General features: G+C 46.4%; 1 protein-coding gene across 2 annotated transcripts in view; it reads right to left on the bottom strand.

Moving 5' to 3' along the window:
• Fur2 (furin-like protease 2) overlaps positions 1-18747 on the bottom strand; it is a 432764-nt gene that overhangs the window by 62245 nt on the left and 351772 nt on the right. The window lies entirely within an intron of this gene.

Genomic DNA, 18747 nt, shown 5'->3' with positions numbered 1-18747 from the left:
TCCGCGCGCGAATTCGCGAAAAGTTAATGCCGTCTTCCTTCCGTCAGCCGAGGTTCTCCTTCCACGATTTACAATCCCCGTTCGTCGGAACCGAGCCGGATTTCGACCGCGGAAGCGATATTATACAAGAACAGCCGACTAGGTACATTATTCGAAATTGGCCGAAAGTTAAACGGAAACCCCTGCCCGCTTCCTGACCCCGATCCTCCGCGGATGTTCGATCTTTCATCTCCCACCCCCCCTCGTCGCCGCTCCCTCCCGATCGGCTGTGCCAGCGCGCGATCACCGGCGAAACATTAATCCGTAGTTAATTTAAAAGTCACCGAAATCCGTCCACCCCGGCGGAAGTTTAAGCGAATTAAAAGTCGCCCGGGGGGCTCGGGAACCGACGACGTTCAACTTCCAGTAAACTGGCCAGACCAGCCCTTATTACGCTCGAATTCCTCCGGGTAGAGCGGGTTCCCCTCTCCGTTCAACGGTGTGTCCCGTCAGCCTCTCTCTCTCTCTCTCTCTCTCTGCTTCTTCTTTCTTTTTGCAATCGCCCCCCGCGACCCCGAGCGCCGCCCGACCATCGACCTCGCGCGAATTCCAGCGATCCGACCGATCGGAACTCTCCGGTTCGCCGTGCTCGTTGCGATTTTCGATTTCGAGGGGACCTTGGTCCGGGAAGGGGTCTAGGGAAATTATTTCGAACGTGATTCGTTGCATTCTCCCTATTCTACTTGCGGTAACAGAATATTCTGTCTGATCATACACTGCCTTAGTCTACTTCGTTAAGGACCAGCATTATGTCCATTAGTCCGAGCATGGAGTATTATCTCGTACTTGCCCGACGACAAACTGTCCTGTTCTACTAAGCCAGGCTCCAACCGTCCTGTTCTACTTATTGTACCGCATCAGTTAACGTACTGCACTTGTTGAGTTACCAAATATCCCTCTAAGAGAATATTTACTTATTGAAATTTTTGTAACAGTAGAATATAGTTTCGTTTTTATACGAAAGAAGGAAATGGCCAAATTCTGCGCTCGGATACTTTGCTGAAGCTTACACAGACGCGAAAGCAATGCAAGCCATGAAACAGATATATTGTCGCATTAAACAGTGCCCCGAAAGTAGATCAGGTACGGAGGATCAGGAGTTGTCCGTAGAAAGAGACAAGAGAGAGAGAGAGAGAGGCAGCGAGAGGTCTGGCCTCGAACTCTATCCGTTCTGATTATGATTTCGCAGTTTCTAACAACAAAGCAGCTCTCCGGGTTCGTTGGTTCCCATCCTTTAACCGGCTTAATTGAAACAGCGCAACAAGGCCGCGCGGAGCGCTGACCGCAAAAGTGTTCACAGTTACAAACGATTTACGCGTCGGCGTTCAATTCACAAAGGGCCTCGGTCACCGTGCAGCTTGGCTGCTAATAAAGGGCTCGCGTAGCCGGAGAGAATTCTCTCCCTCGCTCTCTCTCCCTCGGTTTCTCTTGGAAACAGGCAAGCGCCGAGGTATAGGTGTCCTCGCGGACGACCAAGCCGAATGGCCGCGATCCATTTCGCGTTTCCATCGAGAGACAGAATCAGCCAGCCAGTCCCGGGGTTCTCTCCCGCGAGTTTGCTTGACTCGTGTCACGACATTAATGTTCACGAGGGCGCGAAATGGCGCGACCTAATTGGGAAACTCCCGCAGTAATCCCCATGACGGGGAATCCTGAGAAAATCGACCAGCGAGCGAGAGCTGCACAGCTACGAGAGACCCGACCGAGACATCGTGTATCGGGCACACACGTCAGCCATTTAATACGAGTTAGACAAAACGAGCCGCGTGACACGCCGTTTGATGCTCGTTTCCCCGACGACTTTGTCGCCGAGACGCCGCGGAATACTGGTCGGCATTAAGTTTCCCGTTTCGGCCTCAAATAATATTATATATCGCGTTACGACGACGCTAGGTTTACGCGTAATTCTCGCGTGATACTGTAAATCACGATTTCAGAAATTTATTCTACCGTCTTATGACTCTCAGTAATTTATTGGTGATTCGTCATTATTTAATACTTACATAATTATATTACATCCATCCTGTTTAACGATCCTATGAATTTTTAACGCCGTTCGAAAACGTTCAATAAATTCCTAGAGTATTTCTAAATTCCCAATGCAATAATAATATTGCGAATTGACAATCTATTTCCAGTTCACCGAACCTCTTGGCATTAGATATTCATTTGAAACGTGAATTCCATTTAGATAGATTTTCGTGCCGTCTTTCTATAAAATAACAATTACTCGAGGTAGTATGTTTGTAGAATAATGCAGCCGCCACGCTCGCACAGTATAATTGTAGTATCAACAATGCCATTATTCGCAACGCACAGTCAAACGTGGCTACTAGAATTATTTGGAAATAGTTTGAAAGATTCAACGTGCCATCTACATTAAAATCTGAGGCGCGTGCAGAGCACCGTTTCACACGCCATGGCGCAAATTAACCGACGAGTGACATTATCGATCCCACCTGTCCCGATTTCGATGAAATTTTGCGGTACCGCGGACGAGCCAAAAATAGGTGGCGCGTATTTTTGTTGCACTTAAAGTTTAGAGGCGACATCGCCCTGTAACGTTGCACCCTCGGCTCGCTTCGGACACTGTCAGAGATAAAAATATACTTTAAATTGCAAAGCTGTATGGTTTTTTCGCTGAACAGTGACGCGGTGGAGGTAATTTTTTGTCAGGCACGAAAAAAGAGGGTAGCACCCCCTAATAATACCGTTGCTTCCCTGCCGAGAAAAGTGACTATAAATAATGTCCATTCAAAATTCGATGCTGCATTTACTTTCGAATCGATTCAAATAATTACACAAAAACATTTCTTAAAATTAATTCCACGCAGATTGGCAATGACAAAAAACGAATCGTTTAATTCGGTTACATGGTCTCTGCAGCAATCCCCGAAAGTCTGAAATTCGCATGAAAAGCGGCATCGGCGAAACGTCGTCCCGATTCGCGCAGCAAGGAACGAAGTCATAGAGGGCAACGTCTAATTAGCCGAGAGGTAAAGGAAAAGCGACGCGTCGCACGTGAATTCGCAGGTTAATGAGTGTTGCCGATTGGACCGGGAGCCTGGAAGAGACATTGATGGCCCCGCAGTCCTCGTGTCGGTGACCAGGAAAAGCTTGTTTTCCACTGATATGACTGGCACGTTTGCACGTTAAACGAACCGTGGCCGAGCGGTTTCGCAATTTTTTCTCTCCGTTCATCCGTTTCTCCCTCTCCGCCAATCTATTTTCCTACTCTTTCTCTCTCTCTCTCTCTTTCTCCCTCTCTGACTTTTTCTCTGCCCCCCTCCTCTACTCGGCAGCATTCGATTCCGAAGATTGCACACGCACGCGTAAAAAATGCCCGATGAGCAACCAGTGAGTCGAAACGATTGGACCGTCAGGTCGCGTGGGTGCACAAGCTCGATCGGAGTCCGCGAGATAAATTCCATTACGCAATAATTCCCGATAATTTGCGCCGACTCCGTCCTGCCCCGGCGACACCCTCGACCAAAAGTAATTTTCCTCGTCGCGTCCTATGGCTCCCTCCCGCCCCTGTTTCCTGCCTTCCCCGTCGCAATTCCTTCGGCAGTCACGCGTCTATAAATCGCGCGGAGCGCGCGAGTTTCATCGCATTGGTAATTAGAGATTTTAATTATACCGAGCCCGGTCGTGTAAGACCCGATCGATGCAGCCTTTTATTCCGATCCGATCCGGTTCGGCGTCGAGGCGAGACAGGAGACACGGGGGGAGCGGCGGAAAGCGAGCGGAAAAAGGGTCTGCGAACAAGAGAGCGATACCCGCGACAGACGCGAACTCGGGGGTCTGGTGGAACCCGATAATTAGCTCGCGACGCTTAGAGATGCGAAACAGAATTTTCAAACCAACGGAACTCCGTGAATTTTATCAGCATGAATCGCCGGCTTCGTTTCGGCGGCCTTTCGCACGGTTTGATACGGTTGACGCGATACCGCGGACTTTTCTACGCAGTTTTGTTGCAGAGTCTCCGAGTTACGGCTGTTTCTGCGACGCTTGGTTTCCTCTGCATTGTTTCCGGTTTTCGTTGCCCGACCGTCGACTGTTTCCACTTTGTTCGAGCGAATACGCGACGCTTTGAGTTCACGGTGACGACTCTGGAACGTCGATCTAAACACGTTTCCTAGGCATAAATTGCTACTCCTAAGAATGTCTAGTTTACTTGTCTGATCATAACTTGTCCTGTATCCCATAAAAAACCGAAGGAAAGTAATAAATAAAAATTCAAGATCGTGGCAGCGGTTATCGAGCGACGCGAAGTCGAAAGAAACGTGAAAGCCGTCGAAACGGAAATGCGTCAGAGATGTTCCCCGATGTTCCCGGGTCTGTGAAACGGGTACAGTGCCCTTCGGGGGTTTGGGGGTTCGGTCGAGGCAGCCAACCGATGGAAAAAGGGCCGGGGCTGCAATTTCAGCCGGCGTGGTAATTACGCCGTCGTTTCGGCGACAGTGACGGTAATCACGGCTTCAGCGTGGCTTCGGGGTGGCGTTCGAGGGTGCGGAGGGATCCGTGGAGAACGACGATAGACGGTGTTTAAGACGGAACGTCGCGGAAACGGAGATTCGTTACTCGAAATCAGGGGGAGACGGACGCGTCGGGGAGAGTAGCAACGAATGAAACGAGGTGAAACGGTAACGAGCGGCATAGACGCCGGCCAAGCGATCCTCTAATAATACCGATGCCGAAGTATTGCGTTCTTCCGCGATCCTCGAGACCCGTAGCAACCCCAGCCCCCGGTTTCCGGCGGCAGCTCAATTGAGAAACAGGATAAGATCTGACCCGAAGAGCCGGGGCGTTCGCGACGCGTTTCATTAACTCTTATCTGATTAAGGCGGGCTCTTTGAGGATCGCGTGCTTTAATCTGCACCGGACGCGGAGATGTTTTATTGGGGAATTTGCGTGTCTGCCGGTAGAACGGGACAGCAGTCTGCGCGGGCTTCTCTCGTGCCAGAAACAGATTGATGGGCTCGCTGATTTTTAACGCGCCTGGCACCAACCACCGCTCTCTAATCAATTCCGAAGTTTATCAGCTGTTTTATTCTTTTAACATTACTTTTAACTGCCTAGCCGTTGCAATCTCTTTGTGAGATAACCGTGCAAGTGACTCTAATTATTAGCCTGCGCTTTCTTTGCATTTATGAGGAAATATATTTAGAATTTCAAATAGTGTTTAAATTAAAAGCGACGCAAAATGTCAGTGTATTATTTTTAATGTACCAAGACTTGGAGAAACTTTTAGTATTGTATTCGAAAACGTTCGACGGCAATCGTAGAATTTTCTGCGGATTAATTAATTGGCGTGGAATCGAAAAAGATCGGATTTTGACAGGATGAAATTCTGAGGAGCAATTTTAAAGTTCGCAGCATTTCGCTCGGCATTTAATATCGAGGGCCTGGTTCGGCGTGCCCGAACGGGTTCGAGGATGTACCTCGAAACGGAAAACCCGATGCTACGAGGAATCTCGACGGGGAAAGAGGGAGAATCTTGCGGTAGAACTTGTTTTACGAGCGTTCATTCCGTTGGTTTTGCAGGCCGGGTACCAGCCCTCACGTAAATTCTTCGCGGGAGTTGCGTGCCGCGAGAGATTAGCCATATTTCTGGGGAAAAAATCCTCGGAGAAAACTGAACCTCGACGAGAGCAGAAGAGCCCCCGGAACGATTAAAGGGAAAACCTGGACTTCGACTGCTCTCTCGTAGCAGGGCGAAGCTTTTCTTCGAATTCGTGGTATATTCGATCGAAATGGTTAATAATCTCTAGACTACGAATCGCAAAATTTCTCAAAGTTATGGGAAAAAGCGATTTATTAATTTACATAATTTATTTTACACAATTTATATCTTCATACATTCACCGAGCTTTTGAGCGACGTTTATCCCAACGAAAAGAATTGATCGAACAAATTTCTCATAAACGTATCCTCGCAATTTCAATAATGGTGAATGCAAAAATGTCGAACACGTTGGAAAGACGGGTTTCGTGAAGCTGTTATTAAAGATGCTCGGCATATAGGAATCTCGAGCGTTCCTGTAGAACATAATGTAATATCTCTTCCGAGAGGAGAACGACACAAAAGCATTAATTGAATAGATTGGAATGTGGCGGAAGCTCTTACGTGGAGCCTGTTGCTAAACACGGAAGCAGCAGTGTTTCGCTCGTAATTAAATTTTAGAGTTACAAAATTAATGCAATGTCTTGGGGGAGGCCAGCGAGCTCGCGTCGATATATACGTAGTATGTGCGTTGGCATAGGAACTATTACTGATCCGCCGGCATTATTTATTCGGACGTGTCGTTGTCGTGTTGGCAACGGTAAATTCCGCAGGCAATTTATCTTTCAACTGAATCCAAAAATACGGGATTCAATCTGACATTAGAAACCGAGTTAGTCCTGAATTTTCAATGTTTCGTTGTTTCAGCAGCTCAGCCAGTGGATCGCGCGTTATAGAAATTTCAGTTCGCCGTTGAAACATGGACAGGACTTCGCTTTGGAATTATTCAAAATTGAACACTGTTTAGCGCATCGGTAATCTGTTTAACTGTGGATAGTATTATTCCGTAATACACGCATGCTGGCTGTCGAAAGTTTCGAAGCACTTGGTGAATTTGTATAAATAAATCTAGAAACCAACAAACTACTGTGCGCCGAAGCCATAACCTGCCCGAATAAGCCGTGCTAGGTTATTTACTTTATTCGCGATGGACCACCGTCGCTCCACGACTGTTCTATGTAACTATTCTACAATACTTGATCACATATACATCCGATTCTGTTAATATAAATATATAAACAGAATTTAAGAATCGATCTACTCACAATCATAGATATACCCCATTCTACTGTCTATTCTACTTTATTATACTTATTTAATGATTATAGGCAGACCATGGTTTTTGTCTGGTCATTGGTACACTTCGAAGAACGAGTATAGGTAAATCCTACTTTAATTATCTGGGTACAGCCAGTTCCATACCTAGACCTAGTTGTTTGTACCACCAATAGTCTACTTTGTTATCTGTGTCACAGCTTGCTTTTGTATACTTTGGTTGACCGTAAGAGGGTCTTAGTCCTGTATGCTTAGATAAACATCGTTCCTGTACCACCTGTCCGCCTATACGTTGTGCCTACACTACTTGTTCGATCGCAGATTGTACCTATTCTAGTCGCCCGGGCTATGTATCTCCAATATTCTCTTAGCTTAAGTATGTTATAGCTCGGCTTTGTTCGAACTGTTCGCCAACAGACTGCCCTACTCTATTTGCTAGACTCGATATCTATTTGTATTTTTATCATATCTCTGTGTGCTAGGCAAGGTTCATTAGATAGCTTCACCGATGAGTTTTCTAATGGGTCCGGGATGAAACTTTTCCTTTTCTCCCTGCAGAACCAAAGAGTTGCAATGCCAAGAGACCGGCACAATAGAAATATCGTACACAAACGACTGTTTGCCGGTTTTGGTGCCTTTGGTCCGAAACCGTGCGGCGTTGCACGAGAGCGTCGAACGGTATCGCATTGAAATAAATTGAAAAAACACCGCAACAAGCGCAGAGGGGGCGGATTCCGGAGGGTAAAGGGCAGAAAGCAACAAACTGCGTTCTAGTGGCAAGGGCGCGGCACTCGACGCGTTTCGAGTTGTATATTCGACAAGGGCTTTCAAGGGCACAATGGCAACGCGCGAATGCGGGAAACGTGGTAAACAGGAACACCGGTGGTAAACAGCCTCTTTGGCCCTCTTAGAGAGGCCACGGGGATATTGGGGAAACGGAGCAGGAGCGAGGGCAGATGCAGGAGCAGGAGCAGGAGCAGGAGCAGAAACAGGAGCGAGAGCAGGAATAGGGGCAGTAGCGAGACACGAAGCAGAGGGCGGGAGCAGAGCCGACTGTGGCTGTCGGAGAAGGAGGAGGCGCCGCAGACCCTGCAGGCAACATAATGGTCCCGCGATTAGCGGCAAACACGATGCGTATAACCGGGGCTACCGCCGATCGAATATTAACGAGCGCTATTATTAACGTCTGACTTCCTATCACGAAATAGCGCCGCGTCTCCCGCGCGCCATGGGTGTTAACTTCGTTGACGCATCGAGGCTTCCGTGTTTCTGCATCACGCTGCCGCAACGGCTCTCTCGCCTAACTCGTCCGCCCGCCTCCTGTGTTTTACGAAAATTAGACATTGACACCGTGTCCGGCACCGACGCTTCCGCCCACAATAACCGGTCTAATGTTACGGCTCTAATTGTGCCGCATTGTCGTTCGCGCCCCTCCGCGTCGCACGGAATAGGAAAGGACGAAGAACTTGTGACGAAATCAGAGAACTTTTCATAGCAACGAGATAAAGCGATTTTTTAATATTTATTCAAATTTGAAAAAATGAAAATTAGAATTGAATGCTTAATTATCAACCGAACATGTTGTGAACAAAAATGTATCGAAGGAAACAAGATGAAGAGCATTCTGCCAGACGCACGAATTATTTCGCAACATAAAGGATACATCGATGCACTCCGGGCCAGAATAAACGACCGCTGCGGAGAAAAACGAATTAATTATGACCGCGACGAATTAATTTCACCACCTAATGTATTCGATTTCATGAATTTCTGATTTCTCGCCCCCCCCCCCCCCCCACCCGACCATTGGCTTGTTATGCAGATAAGCGTCGGGCGCCGCGCGCCGCGCGCAAACGTACAAAAGACAGCTATTGGAAAATCGAACGAATCCCGAACAACGCGAGACATTCGGCAAAAGTATCGATAATTGGCGAGCCGCATTACGCATTAACGTTGAATAATGCATCTCCGGCGCGCGCGTCGTGCTCTATCGGTGCTCTCGTCGGCTCTCGGCGCGTGCACCACCGCCGAAATTGTTGCAGTGTCTGTTGCAGTACCGTGTCGAACGTGGTTACCTGTATTACAATTGCTCCGGGCGTACTATCGCTAATGGGTTTCTCAATATCTATCGAGCCCGAAAATGCCCAAGAGCAAACATCCCTCGTAGCTGAGAACCCAGCAACAGCCATCCTAGATCTTCATAACACCTTGGCCGCGTGATCCGATTACGAGCCGCGCCGGAATTTATCCGACCCGTTTTTCCGTCGTGATTTCCGTTTTTCTTGCATCGCGGAAAAACGGGTCGAGATACGAAGGAAATAGACGCTCTCGCCATTGCGGTGCTCGAATCGGTTCGAACGCGTTACAATCGCTGATAGATCGCTGTTACGTGGATCAAATCGCCAAGCGGACCGAAGATTAGGTATTCGGTAGAAGCGTAGAAATTCGATTGACCTGCTGCGAATAGGTTGGACGTGGCAATGCATGACATTTTGCACCGCGATTTCTTGCACAGCTACTTCGATCACACCAATTCTTCGTAATTGACAACGTCATTTAGGTTAGAGTTGAGTAATTCGTCGCTTCTGCAGAATAACTTGAAAATGAATTGCCACAACTATTTATCTATCATCATAAATTTCAGCAGATCAATGTCAGCAAAATCGCAGCATGATAAAATTATTGAAAGGCAGCTCTAATTCCGATTTCATTCCTGTCGCTCCGAACGAGCCAGGATGATGCGCATTCCTCGCCGAGATCCGCAGTTAAAGCGGAACGAGGAAATCGCTGCGGCGGCTTTGACGAATTGTTAATCGAAATAGCGTCGGCAAGTTTTAAAGGCACAATGCTGCTCTAGAAATTGATGATTTATTCGGAGCCACGTTGCAACGCGATATTATTCCCATCCGTTGTTGTCGGTGCTCTCCCGCCGCGAACGAGCCCGCGCTCTCGGATCCATATGCTGCGAGGCACTCGGCGCGCGAGCGCGCGCGCGCCGCCGCCGCGGATTATTATTTTCTTGTGATAGTCACGTTTATTTTTGCAATTCAGAAACTTCCGTAGCCGCATTTGTTCTATCGTAGGTAGCGTTCGTCGTGCAGGATGCAGCGCGGCCCGCCAGCCGCAGCAGCTGCGCTTAAATCTCGGCACGCTCAGACGAATGGAATCTGAATAGCACGTATGATCATTTCCGCGTATTCTATTGTTCGAATTACCATATTGGACCCATTCCGTATGTATTTATTATGCGAGACGGTATCGAACGATTATTGCCGCCGCTTGAGAGATCGTCTTGGCACCGTTTCACGTGGAAAATTTCTATTCGCCTCCCTCCGCTGGTGACTCGAGCGTCGTGCCGCGCTCGGGATAATGTTCATTTAACTCTCTGCCACCGAACTATAACGGCGCGTTTCCACAGCCAGCCGTTCTCATACTTGCACGGCAAATTTGTGAAAGTACTTAGAAGAGTGAGCTAATATTTTCACATCGAAAAATAATATAATAAATGAAATTTGGTTAAAGAAATGCAGCTGTGAACGATACTCGGAAAAACACGCCGGCGGAACTTTAGCATATACTTTCAGAAAAATTCCATTTTAATTCCAACAACAATCAAATTTACACCACGAGCAACCAATTTTATTCGTTTCGAGCGAACAATAGGGTCGCGAAGTCAAAGAGAAGTTTTTTATCGCCGCTGCGCCGAGAGTCGAACTCGAAAAATATTTTCACAAAGCAAGAGGTTCGCAAAAAGCGTAAATGAAATATTCTAGCACGTGCACCCACGCGATTCTTTGGGAGAACATTCGGAGGAATGTATTTTTTCAGATTGCAGGAACAACAAGGCATCAATAGTGCACGGGCGTGGAAAATTAACCGGGACTCTTCGAAGTTCATCAAACCGATGATTCGCGGAGGCTGAACAGAGTCTCGGAGCCGGCTGTATTCGAATTTTTCTAGAACAATGCTGGCGATTTGTTTGCCGGAATTTTTCCAAGCATGGTCCGCCATTGAGAGAGACAGAGACAGAGAAAGAGAGAGGATAAACGAAGCCTGGCCAAGTTGGCCAGGCCGCGCTTTGTTGTTCCGGCGATTTTCGAGGCTTCCGGGGTCACCCGACAATAAGAAAGTCGTCGGTTTTAGTAGGCAGCGACGGTCGGTGCAAGATCTACCCTTTCGAGACCTCGCGGCTAGGGTGAATCGCGGCCATCATGGTCCGTGGAACTGGCTGAACACCATCATCGCCAAAGAAAGAGGAAGTCGGAGGGGGCCCCGCTTCTTTTATTCCATGTGTCAGGCCTCGCTTTAGTTCGTCAGATTGGGTGCGTGTTAACCTGCATTCTTCCCGGATCAGTGACACATGGCTGAGCGTTTTCAAGCAGCCCCGAGTCGTCTCTCTTCGCGCTATAAAACGGCCGAAAGTGCAAGGAACGCCGCTACGAATTCATTGTCCAGATATTACCAGCGTTTTCACGCGACCGGATGCGGAACAGCTGCGAATAATACACGTTTTACGGAATTCTCTCATCGAGCTTCAGACACCTGTCCGTAGACTCTATTTCTTCAGTCAGAAAGTCTTCCGTCTTCTTTTTCTTGTCATCGTCTGCCGTCGTGCATTTCTGTCCACGAGCAGGCTATTAATTTGTCCGATTACATGCAGACCGATTCTACTTGTCTGACTTTAAATGGCCGTTTTCCACAGACTGTATATTTGTTTCCCTGGTTAAGTCGGCCTATTCTAATGTGTCTGGTCATTGACAGGACCTATATCACTTGTCTGCTCACAAACAGAAACTATTAGTCTGACTATGAACGAGCCATAGGCTCACTTGTACGTTTGTCTTAAAATTACAACTTCCCTTTGGAAATATCGTTGATTTTCCAGTTAATAATATGCAACTAGCTCATACGCGAGTACTAATTTGAAGCATCACGAATTCGTTCGATCAGGAATTATTTTAGCAAATGTTGCACCGCGACTTATACAGTTACCGTGAAACGTTATTCAGGATATGTTGTACCATCAAATTATAAATGTACTTCACCGAACAATACGATAATCATTTGATACTTAGGTATAGAGCAGTTAATATCGCTGCAGGCGCGTTTTGCTATTCTCTTTGATTGCTACATCGAGTAACTTTCTATTATGCACGAATTTAATAACACATAGCCCGTTTCCATCCGAATTTCTACAGTACCGATAGACAGGTTCGTCGATTAGCCAACGAAGAATCAATGCGGCCGGCCGTTGCTGCATATTTCACCGAAGAATATTTTTCTACTTGTTGTCCGCTAAACGTCGCGAGGCGGGACGCGCTATCGTCGCGACAAAGGCTCGAACATTTACAAGAGCAAACATTTTCCGTTCGCAGCGCTAAACATCTCCGTTGTGTTTGCGTTACTTCGTAAATAAGTTCCGCGATCGCAAACACCGGCGTTCCTTCGAGAGGAGAACTCCCGCAACTGCGCGAGGCGAGGCGAGGCGAGTCGACTGAAATAACACGGAGGCGGAAAGATACATCGGAGTCCCAATTCGCCGATCAACGTTATTGCTGTACCCGGGGAGAAACAAAATACAGGGACGAGGGAAAACGTAAAGCTTCCTTTCGAATGAAAATTCGCTCGTTCCTCCTCGTGCTCTGGCGTTGCCATCGGGGGCCGTTTCTAAACATCTTTCGCGCCATCTTCGATCGATCCCGCGTACAACGTAACTCCGATGAAAATTAATCGATTGTCGGGCGAAATTACGGAATTTCAACGACACGGCGACGTCGTGTAATTTCTATTGTTGTTTAGGAATGCAATTAATTGGGGGAGGAACGGATGTGCCGAAAATTATAACGAAGATATTTCGGTGGGGTATGCGGTGATTATAATTAATGGAATTTCCACCGGTTTACCTTTATCTTTGTGCGAGTAATCGATAGCTCGGGACAGGGAATATTTAGAACGGCCACTTTCGGGTCATAGAAACTAAATGGGACCTTATAACCGGCCGCGTGATCGCAATGTTAATTATTCCCCCGTCCATTTTTCCGATAATAACCATTTAACCAGACGGACAGCCGAATTAATTAGCTGTTAGTGAAATCAAAATAATCCCGCGAATAATTGTTATTTGGGGAGTATGAGCCGCGTGTGTTTCCTTTTCAATATAAATTCCTGCCTGCGGGATGTCAAAGTAACCGCAAATTAATGCACGTGGAGTTCGTTGTTTTAGTTTACAGTTTAATAGCAACGTTTTCGGTGAAATTGTACTTAACTCGTTGAATTTTATCCCCGCGTACGCGTAAGGGGAAAAGAAAATAATTCGGCTGTAAAATGAAGCTGAAACGGTTGCTAATACACGTTCCATTTTCTAATGTAAAGCTGAAAATATTTTTGTTATATATGTATAGATATTTAGTAGAAATAGTGTTGTCGTGTCTGGTCATAGGCAAGGCTATGCTACTTGTCTGATCACAGGCAAACCATATTTTACTTGTCCGACCACGCAAGAACCAAGCTACTTGTCTGACTCCACAACTCTGCACTACTTGTCTGACTACAGACGCTATTTCACTTCTCTAGCCGCCTATTCTAATTCTGTCCGTCCAGATTCACTCCATTTCACTACAAATATGCATACCCTAGTTGTCTAAGCAAAATGAGGTCTCCATCCTAACTGTCTGGCTAGAGTCTGCGCGAAACGTGTATTCTTAATCATTGTCTGCTCCAGTTGGATTTCTATGGGATCGTCTGGGCCTATTCGACTCGTCCGACCAAGGTATAGAAATCCTTTATTCTGTTGACAATTGAATTTAACTAGGATACAAAGTTCAATACATATATAATAAATATATTATACTGTTATACCGTACTATAAAACATAGAATAAATCCAGATGATCGTAGCCAGCGAGTCACTACAACAACGCACCGTAACCAGGAACAATGGAAATTTTATAAAACGTCAACGAAATCGGGAGCCAGCCGAAAGTGACTAACAAATCCGACAACATCGAGATCCCCCGTGAAACAGAGCGAGCTAAATCGGCGGAACGAACGGACGGCTGCCGTGGGAAATAAAAACGTGTCTGTGGGTAAACTCTTATCGAGGCATGAATTAAATCGAAACGCGCCCGAAGGGATCCCCGGAACGTCAAGTCAGTGTCTCCGAAAGCACGGAGGAAACGCCGGGAGAAAAATGCCGCGGCATGACAGTAACAAGCGCGTTTGTCGAATCGTTTTATCTTGGCGCGGGACGTGGATCATGACGGCCGCAGACCCGCGGGGATTCCGGCCGCGGGGACGAGTCCTTGATACGGTTCGCCGGGTCCCATCGATACCCTCGCCTAATACAATGCATTAACATCGGCGGCCCGACCCGGCCCGCCCGGCGCTCGGTCCACGGAATTTATAACATTGTAATGGCCGATGGCGACCCCTCGATAAAGGGATTAGCGCGATGGCGGGCCGCGCGCACCTCATTATAAACCGACGCGAGACCCCGGCCGGCCGGCCGGCCGATAACCCGCAACCGCCACCGGTATCTTGAACTTACTGCTAAGCACCGCTTGTTTCGACGCTGATTTTCTGTTAACTCGTCGGAAGTTGCGGCCGCTAATGCTTTCCGGGCACGTACCCACGCGCGGTTCCCGATGAATTTTTGCTCCCCGGAATGCCAGTGGACACGGGAAATCCGGTTACGCAGTGCCCAAATTGTTGAAATGCGGTGACAGGGAAAAGATTGGCTGGCGAGAGCCCCCCACCCCCTAGCGCAGGATGTTTTTACTACCTTTTGCCTTTCCTGTCGAGAATATTTCGACCGTGCTCTGTTATTGGTGGACTGGATTTTTATGCATTCATGAACGAAATAACTAGATTAAATGGGAAATAGCAGGAACAAATGCTGACAAATAGTGTTTGGATTATTAAAATTACCAGGGATGGAATAATAATTCCAATAAATTCAAAAATTACAAACTAATTTGAAAAACAATGTAAGTATAAATTTACAAGTAAAATTACAGGAGAATTAAATTTATTTATGAGCTTATGGTAAATTTGCAATTATGAAAGAAATTAAAGTTCCTGATAAACTTTAGAATCATATATGAATTTATAATAAACTTTGGAATTCTATTTTCGAATTATTTCGAATAATTTCGGATCGAAATGACAAAAATATATATAATATGTTTTATGTCAGTGTGAAGCTCTTAAGATTCGAATTTATTGTTGGAAGAAGCGTCGTGTTTCTAATATTCCGCGATGCCGATTACGCGGATATCTCTCTAATAATCGCGAGCGAAAGGAAGCGCAAACATCGCCGATTACCAACAACAGCATCTCCCGTTTCCTTGGGACGCCGGTGGAAACAAATGAAATTTAACCGCAATCTCGACGAAATTGCTCGGACCTACCTGCGTTGATGCCGACGGGGCTACTACCGAAGGGGGAGTGGGTGGGGAGCCGAGGAATTTCCGCCGGTGAAGCGGCAAATGATCCGTTACGGGACCGTTGGAAATTCAAATAAAAGACTCGCGGCGCAACTTTTGCACGGCCGGTCCGACACTCCAGAAACGGCGGAAACTCCTCCAGCGAAACGCGATTCGATTAACGACGAACTTTTTCACGGTAGATCGTTAACGATTTCTATGCCGGCAAGTTGGTATCACCGGCTAGAATTGTTTTGGTCCCACGGCTTTCGGCGTTTGGCACCTGACAAACCGTTTAATATTTTTCAATTAAAATACCTGTTATTTCGGTACACCATTTTTTCTTTTTCGACCTTTTCGTTCCACCAACTGCAAAAATGCAACTGCATTTTTTACATATTTTTCTTGTTGTTGTGCCCGTTTACACGCCGTAGTGTCAAAGTTTTTAAGCGTTCGGATCGCTAGTATAAATTCTTGCGTAGGTGTCCCCGCGTTGATTAAAACTGCAGAAGAAATGCAGGGTCGCGCATTTTTCGAAAATTTCAACACCAACTACTGTAGGATTGTCAGTTCAATTTGCGCGTTATTTTTTCTTTTTTTTCGGAAAACAATTTACCTCCGAGCACCAATTTCGGATTCGCATCCAATAAAAATTGTTCATGACATTTACATAAATGAAACTTTTACGTTTCATTCGGCGCCCCTTCTGTCACGTCGAGAAATTAATAACGCACACGCGAATCGCGAACGAATAAAAATCACCGAAAATAAAAGCTCCGCTCGCGTGTTGCGGGAAAATGATTTTCGCACCTGCCGTTAATGGTTGTAAAATTTTGTAATGCATCGTAAGCAGACTGCGAGTGTTTGTGGAAAATAAAAATTGTTTGCGTTGATTGCAAAATTATTTGGCTGATCATTAATTGGTCTATTCTACTTTGCTTGACTGTTCACAGATCGATTCTACTTTGTCCGACTATTCACTGGTCGATTCTACTTTCGCTGCTTATTCACAGATCGACTCTACTACTTTGCCGATTTATTTCTGGATCTATTCTACTGTCGATATACATTCCGCAATTTGTCTAGAAGTAAGAAACAGCAAACCTCGACGAGTGGAAAGTGCTGTTTTTAAATTCCGCAATCCCTGCCGTCTCGCGAGCTCGGTATCTCACGTAGGAACGTCGAAAACGTTACACAACAGACCCTTGTTCGATGAAACCGACCAATTCATCGATCAGTGTCGCTCTTCTGCCGCGGTGCCAGAGCGCAGCGTCGCGACGCGTCCCGTCCCGTCCCATCCCGTCAATCGGCATTGAGAAAAGGCTGCGGTCCCCGTGTTTTTTCGAAAAACAGCACCGCCATTTTTCATCCACCGTGGACAACATTCCGAAATTCGGACACTGCGCAATAAATATTTTCGGCCACCGACAACGTCTCTGCAAAAACATTTCTGGCAACAATCAGTCAATCTTCGGCTGCACGAAACGTTGGAAAATAAACTTCGTAGTTGCGAGGCGGTATAAGTCGCGCTTCTTAGTTGCACGAAAATTGTATATTTATTATTAATTGTATATGTTTGCAATTTTTTGATAAACAAATCTGTATATGGTTTGAGATGGTTAGTATTTTTAATGTAAGGAAATGAAGTGGAAATATTATTCTTTTATATTCATTATTATTCTTTTATAAATTTTCAGCGATGTTACTAATTTCTCAGGATTGACAAATCGGTTTCCGTAGAAAAAGAATCGCTGCGCGATAGCCATTTCGTTCTTCGATATTTCTCCCATGGCGAGCGGTTGTCCCGCTGCCGGTTTCACGCCTCATTGAATACTTCTCCAGGAATAGCCACGGCTTGGGCCGGCCATAGGGAGGGCGGGGTGAGAACGAAGGGATGGTCCGCGGAGGGACGGGTCGAGGGACACAGTGGCCTCCTCGATTTTCAAACTGCTAAAAAGCGGCCTCGGGTTCGACGCTTTTGAAGGATGAAAGTGACGTTGGAAAATAAAAACTGGAGGGCCGCGAGAAAGGGTGGGTTTTTCACCGGTGACCTCGTAATGAATAACCCGGAAGAGTCTTCGGGCTTCGACCGAGATCGAACTCTTTCCTTCCTCGCGGATCGTCCCTTCAATATCTATTCGAAATCGAGGCATTAGCTGCTGTTCACGACTTTTATAGGTGAGCTATAACATTATTAAATAAAAAGTATATTTTAAATAAAATTTTTTTACTTTTTATATTGAAGTTTATATAAAAAAATGTGTCGAATCAAAATTAATTGTTGCTCAGTCTTCTGTAAACTTCAACAGAAAGAAATAACAAATTTCTTTATTTGCAATATAAAATTAAAATCACCTTTATCTTTTCTTTCGGTATATATTTTTTATTTAGAATTTAATTGACGTCAAGACGAATTCAAAGCAATATAAAGCGGTCGCTGCGTCTTGAAGCATTGTTAAAACCGTCGTGGACAGCTAATGCTTCGATTGGGTCCCCTGTGCGACTCTGCGACGTGGGCGGCCGCGAACGTCGACGAGGTTAACGGCCCACAAATCACAACGCGCGGCGGACAAAAAGCGGCCCGCCGGAAGGACGGAATAATAAATCGTGGAATATCTTTAAATACGGAGGGTAAAGAGCTCGGGGCCGGGATCGTGATTTATGTCCGCGGATTTCATTAATTGCCGCGCTGGCCGGCCGCGCCGCTCCGTAACAATCGAGATCTTCGATCGCTGGGGGTCTGCTGCTGCTGCTGTTCCGTTCGCTTCCGAAACGAGAGCCGGGTACAAGGAAAGAATTTTAGGGCTGACGGAAGAAGAATCAACGACCATTTGCACCGCTGTCCCGGCTTGGACGTTCTCGAAACGAAATGTGCCCGTGTGCCGCGATTTTACCAGTTTGTTTCTTGCCTTTGTTAAAGACGCTTCGACAGCGACCGTGCTGATTCTGCACCAGAGTCGTGCCAAATGAATTGCATTGTGCTTGAATTATTGCCGATTGCTCTTGTCCCGTAAGTGATCGAAGTAGAACGTATTTCAAATTCTAACTAAAAAATACAACATCGAATTGAAAGAAATTAAAAGGAATTCATTATTTTGTAATCGTTGAATCTCTAAAAATCTTTTCGAAATCGTACGCGCATGTTAAATATCTGAAGAGCGATGCCGTAAAGCGTACAATTCGTTTAGAAACTTTTCCGACGGAGACCCGCAGAAACGGGACAGGCGTTTTCCAGTCGAACGGGTTCCGATAGGGGGCGAGGCGTGGTTCGAAACGGAAGAGGCTGCTCCGGTTGGTTGGTAGTTGGCAAACAGATATTTTTCAGACACGATCATGGCCGATGCCAGGTGCACTCTGGGGGGTGCAACCGGAGAGATAAGCGAATTAACGTGTTCTGGTAATCGTGGCATTTACGTTCGGTGCGGCCAATCCCGAACTCGGTCCTT

The sequence above is a fragment of the Augochlora pura genome, chromosome 5 (assembly GCF_028453695.1).
Source record: "Augochlora pura isolate Apur16 chromosome 5, APUR_v2.2.1, whole genome shotgun sequence".
NCBI lineage: Eukaryota > Metazoa > Arthropoda > Insecta > Hymenoptera > Halictidae > Augochlora > Augochlora pura.
Note: the sequence above shows the minus strand (reverse complement) of the source record. Positions and strands in the feature narration are given on the sequence as shown.